The sequence below is a fragment of the Ceratotherium simum genome, chromosome 14, assembly GCF_057802395.1.
Source record: "Ceratotherium simum simum isolate JZ-2026a chromosome 14, ASM5780239v1, whole genome shotgun sequence".
Classification (NCBI taxonomy): domain Eukaryota; kingdom Metazoa; phylum Chordata; class Mammalia; order Perissodactyla; family Rhinocerotidae; genus Ceratotherium; species Ceratotherium simum.
Window position 1 is genome coordinate 37,237,009 of NC_141913.1, and position 14,171 is coordinate 37,251,179.

The 14,171-nt window shown below is 48.9% G+C and overlaps 1 protein-coding gene across 1 annotated transcript in view; it reads right to left on the reverse strand.

Annotated features, from left to right (window-relative positions):
• The window catches only part of ZBTB7C (zinc finger and BTB domain containing 7C), a 284,962-nt gene that overhangs the window by 77,646 nt on the left and 193,145 nt on the right, over nucleotides 1-14,171 (reverse strand). The window lies entirely within an intron of this gene.

The window sequence follows — 14,171 nt, forward strand, 5'->3', positions numbered from 1 at the left end:
TATATTGTGATGTGTACAGTGTTGTACAGAATGATCCCAATTTGTTTAATGAAATATATGTTTATAGAAAAAATGTCTTGAGTGATATATATTTATAGTAATAACACTATAAATTCTCAGTAGGAGAATTACAGTAGTTTAATTTTCTTTTATTATTTCCTTCCTTTCTTGCTACAATGGACATATGTTGCTTTTATAATTAAAAAAAAGTTTAAAATTATGTATGCTTTTGTAAGGAAAAAAAGATCATTGTAGATAGTTGAGAAAAAGTTTGCAATGTGTATGTAAAGAAATCCATTGTATGTGTGCGTTTGTATACACTAGAGAAAAAGTGAAGAAAATATTAAAAATATCTGAGAGGATTAAGGACACACTCCTTATGTGTGTGTTCCTTCTCTTTGTTTACATTTTTCTTTATAAAATGAGTATTTTTTTGTGTGTGTGTGAGGAAGATCAGCCCTGCGCTAACATCCATGCTAATCCTCCTCTTTTTGCTGAGGAAGACCGGCTCTGAGCTAATATCTATTGCCAATCCTCCTCCTTTTTCCCCGCTAAGCCCCAGTAGGTAATTGTATGTCATAGTTGCACGTCCTGCTAGTTGCTGTATGTGGGACACGGCCTCAGCATGGCCGGAGAAGCGGTGCATCAGTGTGTGCCCGGGATCCGAACCCAGGCCGCCAGCAGCGGAGCGCGCGCACCTAACCGCTAAGCCACGGGGCCGGCCCTAAAATGAGTATTTTAACATAAAAAGTTTTGAACTTAAGGATTGCATGGTCTCACAAATGCTGAGTGGTTAAAGTGGGGTCTGTGCTTTAGGGAAAGGTAACACGAGCTGTCCACACAGACAACACCCAGCCCACATATGTGGAACACCTGACTCTGAGTGCCCGTCATGGGAAAATCTGCCCGCACAAACCCGGGAAGCTGATAGGGTGATATGTCTTGAGGAATCCTTGAAGGCGTCCTTCCTGTGGTCCTATGAATGGGCATTTTCTTGCAGACAGGAGTGTGACCTAAGGGAAAAGGCCTGGACCTGCTGGCCAGGACACTTATCTGTGACACCTACTAACTGCAGTCAGCCCCTCTAAGCCTCAGTTTTCTCGTCTGCTAAGTGGAAATAACATTCTCTGATCAGCCTTCGTTCTTAGGGGTGTAGATGTACATGAAAAAGCAAAACTGCCCAGAGGCAAGGGGGCGCCGCCACAGTCAGGTATTGGGAAACCAGAGAAGAGGCGAGAAGAGGAGCTTAACGAAGGATGATGGGAGCTGAACTGGTTTGTGAACCAGCTGGGCCTGGAGCCCCTCCCTGGAACCCCTCTGTCTCACAGGGCTGGCAGGATGCAGGGGGCAGGAGGTGCCCCAGCTGGTCCAGACCACTTGGCTTCATCCGGGGACCACCTCCTGACCTCGGGTGTGGCAACTTTCATTTGGCTCAAAGTCAAGGGGAAAGCCATGCAAATCCACAGGTCTAGTATTTCTTCCAGAATCTTAGAAATGGAACCTGTGCAAATGATGAACTAATCTTATCCTCAAACGCAGCCCTCAACACCGATTCCATCTCAAGTTGCATTTTGGCTGCTGGTGGTGTAAACACAGCCCCAGCTATATCGGTAACAACCAGCTCTGCCTGCTCCCTGTGCGAGGCATACCCCTTCCCATCATCAGCGGGGCCACACCAGGAAGCAGGCTGCTCACTAGCACACAGGGTGGCTGTGAAAACACAACTGGGCCAGGGGCCGGAGACCTAGACCAAGTCCCCCTTCAGTGTGGGTCTCTACTCATCTGTAAAACGAGGGTTGTATTGTCCCATGAAAGGTCCTTTCTGCTTTTGAGATCCTGGGATCACTTGGCGATGTACAGGCAGTAGTTCTGTCCTTGACAGTGGTCCTCATAAAACTGGGATTGATCTCATGTAGAGGGGGCTGGATGTAAATTTACAGGTGGCAGGAGTACTGGGCAGGAAAGGAATTCAAGAAAATACACTATTGCCAAGGACGTGGGGCAACTGGGAGCTGATGGACAGCTGGGGGCGTGAAAATGGGTACAACCACTTTGGAACACAGTTGGGCATTATGTTATGAAATTGAACGTGCACATCCCCTCTGACCCAGCAACCCCACTCTTTGATGTAGAGTACAGAGACTCCTGGACATGTGCTCCAGGAGACATGTGGAAGAATGTTCTCGGTAACATTGTTTTTAACAGCAAAAAACCCTGGAAACATCTTCAATGACACTGACCAAAAATCGGATAAATAGGTTGTGATGTATTTACACCATGGAAGATTATGCAGAGGTGAAAATGCATGAGCTACAGCCAGCGGCACCCCCACAGATGAATTGTAGAAACATAATATTGAGTGAGGAAAGTAAGCTGCAGAAGAAGACATACAGTTTGATTTCGTTTATGTCAAGTTCAAATACTGGCAAAACTACCAACAACTCTTTTTCTGTTTTTTTTTTATTCTGGAAAATATATATAACATGAAACTTGCGATTTTAACCATTTTTAAGTATACAATTCAGTGGCATTAAGTACATTCACAAAGTTGTGCAACGATCAGCACTATTTCCAAAAGTTTTTCATTATCCCAAAAGGAAACCCTGCACCCATTAAACAATAACTCCCCCTTCCTTGCTCCATGCAGCCTCTGGTAACCCCTAATCTACTTTCTACGTCTATGTATTTGCCTGTTCTAGATATTTCATATAAATGGAATCATACAATATTTGTCCTTCTGTGACTGGCTTATTTCACTTAGCACAATGTCCTCAAGTTTCATCCATGTTAAGCATGTAATAGACCTTCATTCTTTTTATGGCTGAATAATACATGTATATTATATAATCATATTATATATATATATATAATACACACACAAAATAACCCAAATACACATACATATTTTCTTATCAGTTCATCTGTTAATGAACACTTGGGTTGTTTCCACCTTTGGCTATTGGAAATAATGCTGCTGTCAACAGTCATGCACAAGTATCTGTTTGAGTGCTGATTTTCCATTCTTTGGGGTATACATCTAGGAGCGGAATTGCTGGGTCATATGGTAATTCTACGTTTAATTTTTTGAGGAACCACAAAACTTTGTAAAGAGTCCTATGTAAGTCGTAAGACCATCAGGAAAGCAAGGAAATGATATGCCCACAATTCAGGATAATGTTTATTTCTCAGAGGAAGGGAGGGGGTGCTCTGGAGGAGAGAGACCAGGGAGTTTTAATACTTTTGGCCACGTTCTATTTCTTAAACTGAGAGATGGGTTCATAAGAGTAAATTTATCATTATTCTTCACAACCTACACATATATTACAGATATTCTTCTACATATCTCAAATGCTACATTAAAAAAAAAAGAAAAATGTAAAGAAAAAAGTCAATCTATTCCCCTGCACCCTGATAGGACCGTGGCACAAACGCTCCCACCGGCAGGAGGGAGACGCCCCGCCATGCTCAAGGTGCAGTCCAGCTCAGAAGCCCTGTGTCTGCGTGTCTCACACTGCCCTCCCACTAGACCGCAAGCTCCTTGAGAGCAGCAATGAGTCTAATTTAACTTTGGACTCTGGTAAATAGTGCCTGCTATACATGTTTGTTCCACGAACAAATGGATACATCAAGATTCCTCAGGAGCCTCTTCCCGGAACCTAACGGCTGTGGCTTTCAGAAAGCCATCCTTTCTATCCACACCAAATGTTTCCAGCACAATCTTGAGGCCACCTTCTCTCTTCAGTCCTCAGAGCACATGAAGAGAGGAGTCGTCAGGCCCAAAGTAAGCTTCGGCCCCCAGTCTCTGCTGAGTTCCCTGCTTTATGTCACTGTCACCTCCCATCTCTAAGCCAGGTGCCCTGGGGCCAGCTCCCTCTGTGCCAGCGCCTCTGCTGATTTCTGCCACTTGGAGGTCCCTGCTCTGACCCCTCACCTCTGCTGGCTGTCCTGGCCACTGCCTGCCTTGGCCCTCTGTGCATACTTCCTTCAGAAGGTGAGAGGATGGTGCAAAAAGACCGGGCACGGTTCCACCCTGCTGTACCCAGGGTCGTTAGGAGTTGGAATCGACTCGATGACACTAACAACTCTAGCCCATACTCGGAGTGAGCCCTTTTATGCCCAACATCCTCTCATTGCCCAATGCTGGGGAGACGCTGGACAAGCATGGCTCCTGAATTGCTGCTCCACAGTGAGAAGCTGACAGTGCTGGGGGATGGATGACAGAGAGCCAGCTGGCCTCTGTGCGTCTACGTCTGCTTTTACCCCACACCTCCCTCTGCTGCTGTCCATCAGGCAGAGCAACCACCCTGCCTGTCACGTGGAATCAATTCTTCTAACACAACCAAACCACCCTCAGCCCAGGACCCTGACACATGTAGCCCTTTCTGCTGCTCCTTGCTGCTCGTGTCTCCTGTGCATTCCCATCCAGGGTGGAGAGGTCCCAGGCACCTGGTGTTCAGAGGCTGCCTCACAGAGGTGGCCCAGCAAGCACCCTGAGACCCAAGCAGGAGCCAGGGCCACATCTTTGGTATAAAACCGTGCCCATGAGGCCCACAATCCCTGGACAAGAGCTGGGAGAGCAGGGCCCCGAAAGGCTGTGGCCATTCTCCCAGAGGTCCCTGCAGGTGGGAAAGGATGGACACATACCTGCCAATGGTTTCCCACGGGTCGCAGCCTCCGCCAGCACTCTGCCAATGCTAGCAGGTTCTCCTTCTAGTCTCGGTGCCTCAAAATTCCCTCCCACTGGGCATCACCTTATCTGTCCTTACCACCCTGCCTGGGACTTCTCCTCATATCGGCAGAGCTAAGCAACACCCGTGTCACCAAAACCTCACCTCAGTCATGACACTCCCTGGCCCAAACACCTTCAGTGGCCTCCCTCACTCCCCCCCGCCCCACCCCCCCATGTAGCCGTTTATTCACTCACAAACACAGTGAGCCCTCAGCAAGTCCTGGGCACCCTCACAGGCTGTGCTGGGAACTGGGGACACACAGACAAAGAAAACCCGGCCCACACTCCTCGGCCTGTCCCTCGAAGCCCTCCACTGTTAGAGACCCTACCTACATTTCTGCTGGCTCCTGTCTCTCCCCCACATACACCTCCTAATCCAGCCAACCTGGAGCGCTCGCTTTCTGAAGACACCTGGGCCTGCCATTGCTTCTGTCATTCCTCATCTATTGCTGCTGAAATCCTTCAAGGCCCTGCTCAGGTGACACTTCCTCCAGTAAGCCTTCCTGGTTAACCCCACCAGAAGCTCGTGTCTGAACAGAGAAAGCGCAGGGCCTGCGTCACTCAGTCCATCGAGTTCTCCTCCAGTCATGTTGTGAGGGTTGGGCAGAACTGCCCCAAAGGGCGTTACATTCCTCAAGGGCAGCAGCTCTACATTCTAATTCTTTTGCATATACCATGGCACTTAGCATACCCCTGGGCACCTGAGAAAAAGCTGTGACCTGAGAAAGGACTTTGTTTTTACCTCTCTGACAGCTCCAGTGATGCAAAAGTCTGGTGACGGGTTAGAGCTGGGAATCTACCAGCTGCCTCCCCTTGCTCCAAAGATCCAACAGCCATAGAAACCACAGGTATATTCTCAAGCAAAAACAGGCTATATCAGAACATACCAGTCCCTACCTGGACAAAACAAGTTTTCAGCTCTTTATAAACCATGAGCCTTTCCTTATCATTATCTGAAATGCAGGTGCTTCAAAAGCAAAGAGAGTGTCCTGTAGGCAGAACTGACCAGAACTCACAGCCGAGGTCAGTAGATGGAAGATAAGGGAAAGGATGAATGCATGATGAGCTCATGGACAAGAGAAGACCCTCCCAGTCTTGGGTGGCTCTGGGAGGGTCACTTAACCTCTCTGTCCCTCAGTTTCTGCCATCCTGAGAGGCAGCCTTCCGTGGAGGTTGAGCATGGGCATTAGGGGAAGACTTCATGGGTTCAAATCCTAGCTCAGCAACTTTCCTGCTGTGTGACCTTAGGTAAGTTATTCAACCTCTCTGGCCTCATTTTTCTCAGCTACAGAATGGAAATACTAAACTGCCCCTCATTGGTTGGTTGTGAAAGTTCAGTAAGTTAACACAAGCAAAGCACTTACAACAGTGCCTGGACCACCACGTGCCCTGAGTTAGAGGTAGCTTTTACTGTACAACAACATAACTTGCGTATTTTGCTTCACAAAACATTGGTCTGTGGATGGAGCCTGTGTGACGTCTAATGAGCTATCCAAGTGGAATGAATCTTTAGTAAAACATGCCAAATGGCTCTTCAGAAAGGGGCTACCAGGGCCGGCCTCGTGGCTTAGCGGTTAAGTGCACGCGCTCCACTATTGGGGGACCAGGTTCGGATCCCAGGTGCGCACCGACGCACCGCTTCTCCGGCCATGCTGAGGTCATGTCCCACGTACAGCAACTAGAAGGATGTGCAGCTATGACATACAACTATCTACTGGGGCTTTGGGGGGAAAAAAAAAGGAGGAGGATTGGCAATAGATGTTAGCTCAGAGCCGGTCTTCCTCAGCAAAAAAAGAGGAGGATTAGCATGGATGTTAGCTCAGGGCTGATCTTCCTCAAAAAAAAAAAAGAAAAAGAATACCAATTTATGTTCCTTTCAGAAGACATGGGTGAGAACATCTATTCCACTGCATCTTTGCTTGCCAGCCCTGGCTATTCTAATTTTTTTAAACAAAGTTTTGTGAAATTAATGAGTTGAAAAAAAAAAAAGGTGGTATCTTGGAGTTTTAACTCGAGTTTTTTCACCATTAATAAGGTTCAACATTGCCTCCTATGTGGCCATTTGCCATATGCAATCCTACCTCCATGAACTGTCTGTTGCTTTTCCCTTTTATGCCACTGAGAGGTATGTCTCTCTCTTAAGGTTTATGAAAGCTCTTTTTATAGGGTTAATATATTAAGTTTTTTTTGCCATATGTGTTACAAATACATACATATGTTTTTTTAACTTTTTTAATAGGAAAAAGTTCATTGAGAGACCTAAAATATTTAGTGTTTGCCTAGTCATTCCTCTCTTAGCATTTTATCCTAAGAAAATAACCAGATTTTTGGAGCCAGGCTGTTCATTCTAGAGCTATTTATATTAGGGAAAACTGGAAACTACCCAAATATATAGCTATTATGGTACATTAATGTGAGTGAATAGTATGAAGCCACAAAATCAGATTTTCTTATGAATGATTAAGAAATGCTCATAGCTAACAACGCTAAATGATAAAAGCAGCATGCTGTCCAACATAATCCCAATCTGGGTGAAGTAAAAAAAATTATACATATGCTTTAAAAAAGGTGGGAAGAAGACATGCCAATGGGCCGGCCCCGTGGCTTGGCGGTTAAGTGCGCGTGCTCCGCTACTGGCGGCCCGGGTTCGGATCCCGGGCGCGCACCGACGCACCGCTTCTCTGGCCATGTTGAGGCCGTGTCCCACATACAGCAACTAGAGGGATGTGCAGCTATGACATACAACTATCTACTGGGGCTTTGGGGGAAAAAATAAATAAATAAAATTATTAAAAAAAAAAAGAAGACATGCCAAAGTAATAATGTATTAATTGGAGTTAGTTCTGAGTGGTAGAATTACTGATGCCTTAATCTTCTTTGTACTTTTCTGATTTCCCAAATTTTCCATAATGCATTATTTTATAACTAAAAAAAGATTTACTTTTACCCTGTCAGTCTCTCAAAATCCAGCACCCATCAGATGCCTCATTTGGAGGCTTGTTAAAACATAGATCGCTGGATCCACCCCCCACCAGGTTTCTGATTCCGTAGCTCCAGGGTGGGGCCTGAGATTCTGCATTTCTACAAGTTCCCAGGTGATGCTGATGCTGCTGATCCAGGGAACACACTTTGAGAACCATGGCTCTATACTAAAGGGTATACCTTCTCCCATTGCCTTGTTTCCATCTAGGTTGAGGAGATAAAGAACATTGGCACCTAATCTTCTTAATCTTTGAAGATGAAATAATTGTTTCTACCAGGTGAGAAAGGACACAGAACATCACCACAAGCCCAACAGGCAAGCGTCCTCATTCCCACTGCCAGCCCCACATTCTTGGGAAACCTACATTCCATGCATTCCTTCCCTGAAACTACTGGCACCTCCCTTTCCTTCTCATTTTCCAACCAAGTGAACTTTGGGAAATGGGGGCATTTCTCATTAGTATTTGGTTCCTATATTTTGAATTAACCCTCATGTGTGGCAGGCGGGTCCAGCCTGGCCATAAACTCCTGGTGGACCCGGGGAACGTTGCATGGGCCCATCACAGGTGCCCAGAAAATGTGTGTCGGTTTGACTGGGTCCCTCCTGCACTCTAGGGGCTGTTTTAGGCCAAGAGGACACGGTGCAGAGCAAGATTGGCTGGGGCCCACCGTCACGCAGCTTACATTCTAGTGGGAAGACATAATAATACAAAAACATAAATAACGATCTCATTGATGGAGAGGAGCACTCTGAAGAAAATAAAACAGAGGAATAGAACTGTAAGTGACTGGAGTGGGGGTTCCTTTAGTTGGGGACTGAGAGAGGGCCTTCTGAGTCTGCAGCGTGTTGGTCCTAAGAGACGTCAAAGGGACAGGCAGGGCAGATCTTGCTGGGTCCCGTAGGCTAGTTTCTCAAACTGCAACATGCATACAGCCCAGAGATTTTGACTTAGTAGGTCTCGGCGGGGCCTGAGATACTGCGTTTCTGTCAAGCTCCCAGGTGGGGTCCAAGCTGCAGCTCAAGGGACCACCCTCTGAGTAGAAAGGAGTTTGGAATTCAACCTAATTACAATGGAGGGCCACTGAGAGTTTGAAGCTGGAGAGTGATAGACCCCATTTATGTTTTAAAAGATGATTCTGGGGGAGAGAATGTGTGGGAGGCTCCAGAGCAGAAGCAGGGAGGCAGGCGGGTGGGAGCCCAGGGCGCTGGACCACTGGAGGCAGCAGTGGAGGTGCAGAGAAGTGGCCCGGTCCAGGATGTCTGTTGGGACAAGCCTGGCAGGACAGGCTGTGGGACTGGATGCCATGGGAGGAGGGAGAGGGAGAAACAAAGGAGATTTAACCTGGCACCCAGCACGTAGGTCTGCATAACCCTAGACAAAGGGCAAGACGGCGCTGAGCCCCACCCTCCCATCAACCATCAGGGTTTCACTTGAGGACTGAACGAAGTGGCTCTTTTGGGACCATGCACACACAATCTGGGTTCCAGGCCTTCCCTGACTTGCCTGAAGAGGATGGTGGGAAGGCACACGGTACATTTTCACACTTGAGTCCTGGAGCACCAGCTCAGAAAGGAAGGAACATGGCTGCAGGTGGAAGACGGGGCACCTCAGGAGACTCTGCCAGGACTCTCAGGCTGGCCCGGCCCTCCCGGAGCTGCCCCCTGGTCCTGGGGCTCTTCTCAGGGAAGGGAGCCGCTTCCCATGCCCGCTCCTGTATTCCTGCAGAGCCATGCCCAGGAGAACTATTCTTCCTCGTCTTCCACTCCAGTTAAGAAATAGCTGTCCCTTGGAGACAGAGATCCAGGCCATCAGCCGGGCCGTGATCCAGGAATGATGGATGGAGGAGAAAGAGAAGGTGGACCACCAACCTGGTGGCAAAATCATTACATAAGCAACTCTCAGGCACCCATGTGTTTGTATCTTCACAGTCACCCTATACTCCACCGGTGTCACCAGAGCCTTCCCCTTCTCAGCACACGCCAGCTTCTCTTGCTGTATATTGTGAATCTTCTACAACCTTCTACAACTGCTCTGTCTCTCCTTTTTTCCTTTTTAAGGTTGGATTAATGCTCACTTAAAATATTGATGTTTATTATGTCACAATATTAAAGGGTAATTTAAAAAATGCCCACACTAGACCCCTCCCCCACACATACTCACATTTACGCACACTTTAATACATCTATTTCCGTATCTTAGTTCCCTTTGAACCGCATTCTCATGCATTCCCTTTTATACAAATGGGATTCTGGGCTTAGCCGTGTGCGGAACTGATGGGCAGTAATTCGCATGGAAGCTTCAGATTGAATGAAAGAGCTTGGCCTGCAGAGCAGGGGATAGGCAGGAGAGAAAGCAAGATCAATGGTGTCAGCCCCCACCTGGCCTGGAGGCAGGTTTGAGTCTGTGAAATTAGGGCTTAGAGGAGAGGCTGAGGATTGTGTTGCCCTGGTGCAAAGGGAGTGCTGAGAAAGGGAGAGGGCTGCACGGTGGCTCTGGTGTCTTGAGGGCTCCAGATGGCCCCGGAGGGGTGGCGTTCTCACGGTGCAGTGGCAGCGAGACTGGAGAATTAGTCTGAGCTGACCTGTGCCTGGGGCCTCTCGAGATACCGCGGTCCCTCGTGACTTACAGCAGCAATGCGAGGTTTCCTGCACGTGCCGGGGGAGGGACCAGGGTCCTGCAGCCGGGCAGGCTGAGCTTGGAGCCATCGGATCTGGCTTGGAAACTGGGATCCATGCGACCCGACAGTGACGCCAGCACAGCCCAGTGGAGGCACAGCGTGTGGGCAGCATGATTTTTGTTCTATTACTTCTCATCTAATGGTGCTTCATAAACCCACTTCCGTGTTGCTGTGCAGTGTCTGCGTTTGTCCCTTTCATGGTATGCAATATTCAGTTGAGGGGATGGCCGACAATTGATATTACCATTCTCTTATTTTTGGCTACATTGATTGTTACTAATTTTTTTCTGTCTTGTGAAGACACGCAGTGGTTGTTTTATCTCCATTTTACAGGCACACAGCAGCTGGCGCAGGGTGTGTGTGGGGCGCAGGGCAGAGACTATATGTTCTGTCCTGCGCACACGCGGGTTGCCCTGTGTAAGACCTCTAAGCAAGTGGTGCAGTTACACCCACGGTGCCATACGGTTACAGCCGATTCTCCGGAGAGGCCAAAGTAGCCGAGGCTGGGGAAGGCTGGGAGCACAGGGATTAGGCTGACTTAATATGTTACAACATGCTCTGGTGAAGTATCTGAAATGGGCAGCAAAGTGCAGGGGGTGGAGCTGAGGCGGGGGCATCCCAAGAGAGAGTGAGAACCAGCCACTTCAGGCTTGTGGGAACCACAGGTCAAGTTAACACGAGCACGACTTCCCTGGGTTGGGGAGTTCACACAGCCCAGGACTCCTGTCTAGCTGCACGTACAGTGCACCCCACGAGGGAGAAAAACTGCCCACACCCTGTGCCTCTGGGCCACTGTGCCTGCGTCACCGTAGGTGCTCAGTGAATGAATGAATGAGTGAACAATGAGGGAGAGCAGCTTATGTAACACACAGTCTAACCCCCACTCCCTAGAAAGTTGGAATATTCCCTCCAGAACCCCGACTCCCCGCAGAAGGAAGGGGTGCAGATCCATGCAGCTGGGGGATCCTGTCCCCAGAGCTCTGTCCAGAGAGGCTGAAACCCTGAGCTGTATCATCACCTCCTAACAGCTGTGGGGGCCTGGGTGATGGGTTCCCAGGCACAGAGACCTCCCGCAAGCCTGCTGCCTATGGCTGTACCCAACGTGGATCACTGATCGCTTTATGATCACCTATTATGTGCTCAGCTCCACTCCATGGACCAAGGGGGAGAGAGAGAGCATTATAGGATATACTTCCTGTCCACAGGGGGTTTACAAACTGATGAGAAACATGAGCCATATACAGGCTGCAGAGGGCACAGAGATGAGCCACCCATATCCCCCTTCAAGAAGGACTGGTGGCCCCGGCAGCTGGGGCTGCAGAGCCGCCTGACCCAAAGTCATGCCCGTCCAGGGACGCCCACATTCAAGAACTGCCTGAGGCGTCAGGGGCTCTATAAAGACATGGGACAAACCAGAGGGGCCATTTCAGCTCCAGAGGTCCCCATGGGGTTGGCTGAGGCTGGCGGGCCCGCATCAGCAGCTTCTCCCCTGTCCCTCCTGCTCCCTCCCTCAGCCTCCTGCAGGAGTTGGTCCCCAGGGCACTCCTAACATCCTCACATCCAGAGCCCCCAGCCTTGGAGAAACAGGGACTACGAGACCGAATAGAATTCATGCATTAATATTCAGGGTTAATTCTGTAGTTCAGACTCTAGGCGCTGGAAGAATGGTGGATATAGAAATAAATGCTGCAAGGTACATCCTTAAAATACAGTTCTCCTTAGGATTTATTATGTAAGTTTTTATTAATCTATAAGACACAAACACATCTATGTTACAGTCTTGTTTATTAACATGAGGAGTTGTTTCTCTCGTATTTTATGTATGAAATACAGCTCTTGGGGTACTGATGGACAGGAGGTGATGCAGCCTGGGGACAGTGTGATGGTTTCTTCCCTGCAGGGCTCAGCCAGCCAGGAAAAATGCCAATTAAGGCAACGCTGTCTGTGAGGGATCATTTCAGTTGCCACGTTAACCCCTCGACCTGGGGATCACAGGCTGGGTACTATCTCCCCAACTCTCCAGGCAAACTAGGCCCCTTTAATTGGCATTTGTTCCTTTGGGGTGTGGTGACCTCTACCTGGTCATGTTGAACTTTGCAGGGTTGATGAAAAGTCAAGCAAAGCCTGCAGTCTGTCTGCCTGTCTGAGACCCTTGGGCGAGACTGGGATGGGAGGAGGCAGGAATAGGTCCCCCCATGTGAAAGTGTTGGGAGACACCAGGTAAGCCAACAGCATATGCTGGAATGGAATCTGCACCATCATCCTCAGAGCCAAATAGAATGCAGCCAACCACCTTGGAGAACTGTGGTGTTTTGTTGCTAATCGCCTTTTTCAGATGCTTTTACTACTAAATTATTGTATATCTTATTATCTATTACATTAATCATTACTACAGACAGCCAGATGAGAGTAGGGGATGGGGGAGAGTCTGCATGCCCACCCCTGCAGTCCTGGCCGACAGGACCAGCTACCACAAGTCCTAACCGTGGGAAGACCACAAGGGTCTTTGGAGCACAGTTACACTGGGAGCTTGGGGGTGGTGCTGCTGGCCCCAGGACCTTGGGATTAAGGCCGGGATGCTCGCCCTCCCTGGTGAGACACTGGGAATCCTCATGGGATACTGCTTGGCATTTTTGGTTTGGTGTCTGTCAAGTGCTATCTGAGCCGGCCCTGGAGAGGCTCCAGTTCCTCAAGGAGCAGGGGTGAGTGAGAAAGCAGAAAAGCAAAGACATCTTTCTGGGAAATGGACAGGAAGGGTTTTAGCATTAGTTGGTAAGAGAGGCCCTCACTGTCACCCTTTCTCTCAACCCTTCTGCTCCAATAAGAACAGCAGGGGCCAATATAGGGACAACCAGGAGGAAATGGAGGCCAGGGCAGGGCAGGAGCAGTGGCTGCTGACCTCAGCCCTCAGCTTTCCACAGTGGTGGCAGGAGAAATGCCATGTCACAGGCAGAACACAGGAGCCACTGTGGAAAGGAGAGGCTCTTGGTGGGGTTGAGGGGGTGTTGGAGCCCAGAGATTTGCTGTATGAAAGCTCTGAGTTGAAAACTATTTTCAAAATTATGGCTACTATATGCTAGATGTGGTGCATAATTTATCTTTTTAATTTTTTCATCAGCTCAGAATGCAGCTATGATTTTCCCATTATACCGGTGAATAACCTGAGGCTCAGAGGTTCCAAGAGGTTCACAGTGACCCGGTTGGAAAGTGGATGAGCTGAGACTGAAACTCAGGTCTAAGTGATTCTCACCCAGGAGGGGCCTCCTGCTGTGGAAGCGGAGGACGGGATCTCCATCCTGAATGGGCTCCGGGACTAAATAATGTCCCCAGCCCTGAAAGGTATGTCTCCTCTTGGCTGCCTTCCAGATATCCATTCTTGTCCCCCTGAGCCACTGGCTGCCGGCTGCCTTGCTGGGGACCTCCCTTGTTTATAGGGACCATGGACAGCCCTCTGTGCCTGGGAAACCACCACTCAAAGCAACTGGTTTCAGGATCCCTCTCTCCCGGTACTCAGCTCACAGTAGGCTGGGGAAGCATTATGGAGGGTTCTGGCCATAACGATCCAATGGCCATGAAAGGCAGTCAAGCACTGTGGCAAGAGTGTGGCCTTGGGGGTAAGCAGACTCATGTTCTGGCTCCACCATCCACGGAGAAGAACTTTTGGAGCAAGAGGCCCTTCTGACACCCTGTCTGCCTGGCCTCTCATTAGGTGGCCCCAGTGGACTAGGCCATCCAGGGCACTGGCCTTGCCCAGTCAGCCCCAGGAGACACCGTCCATTGC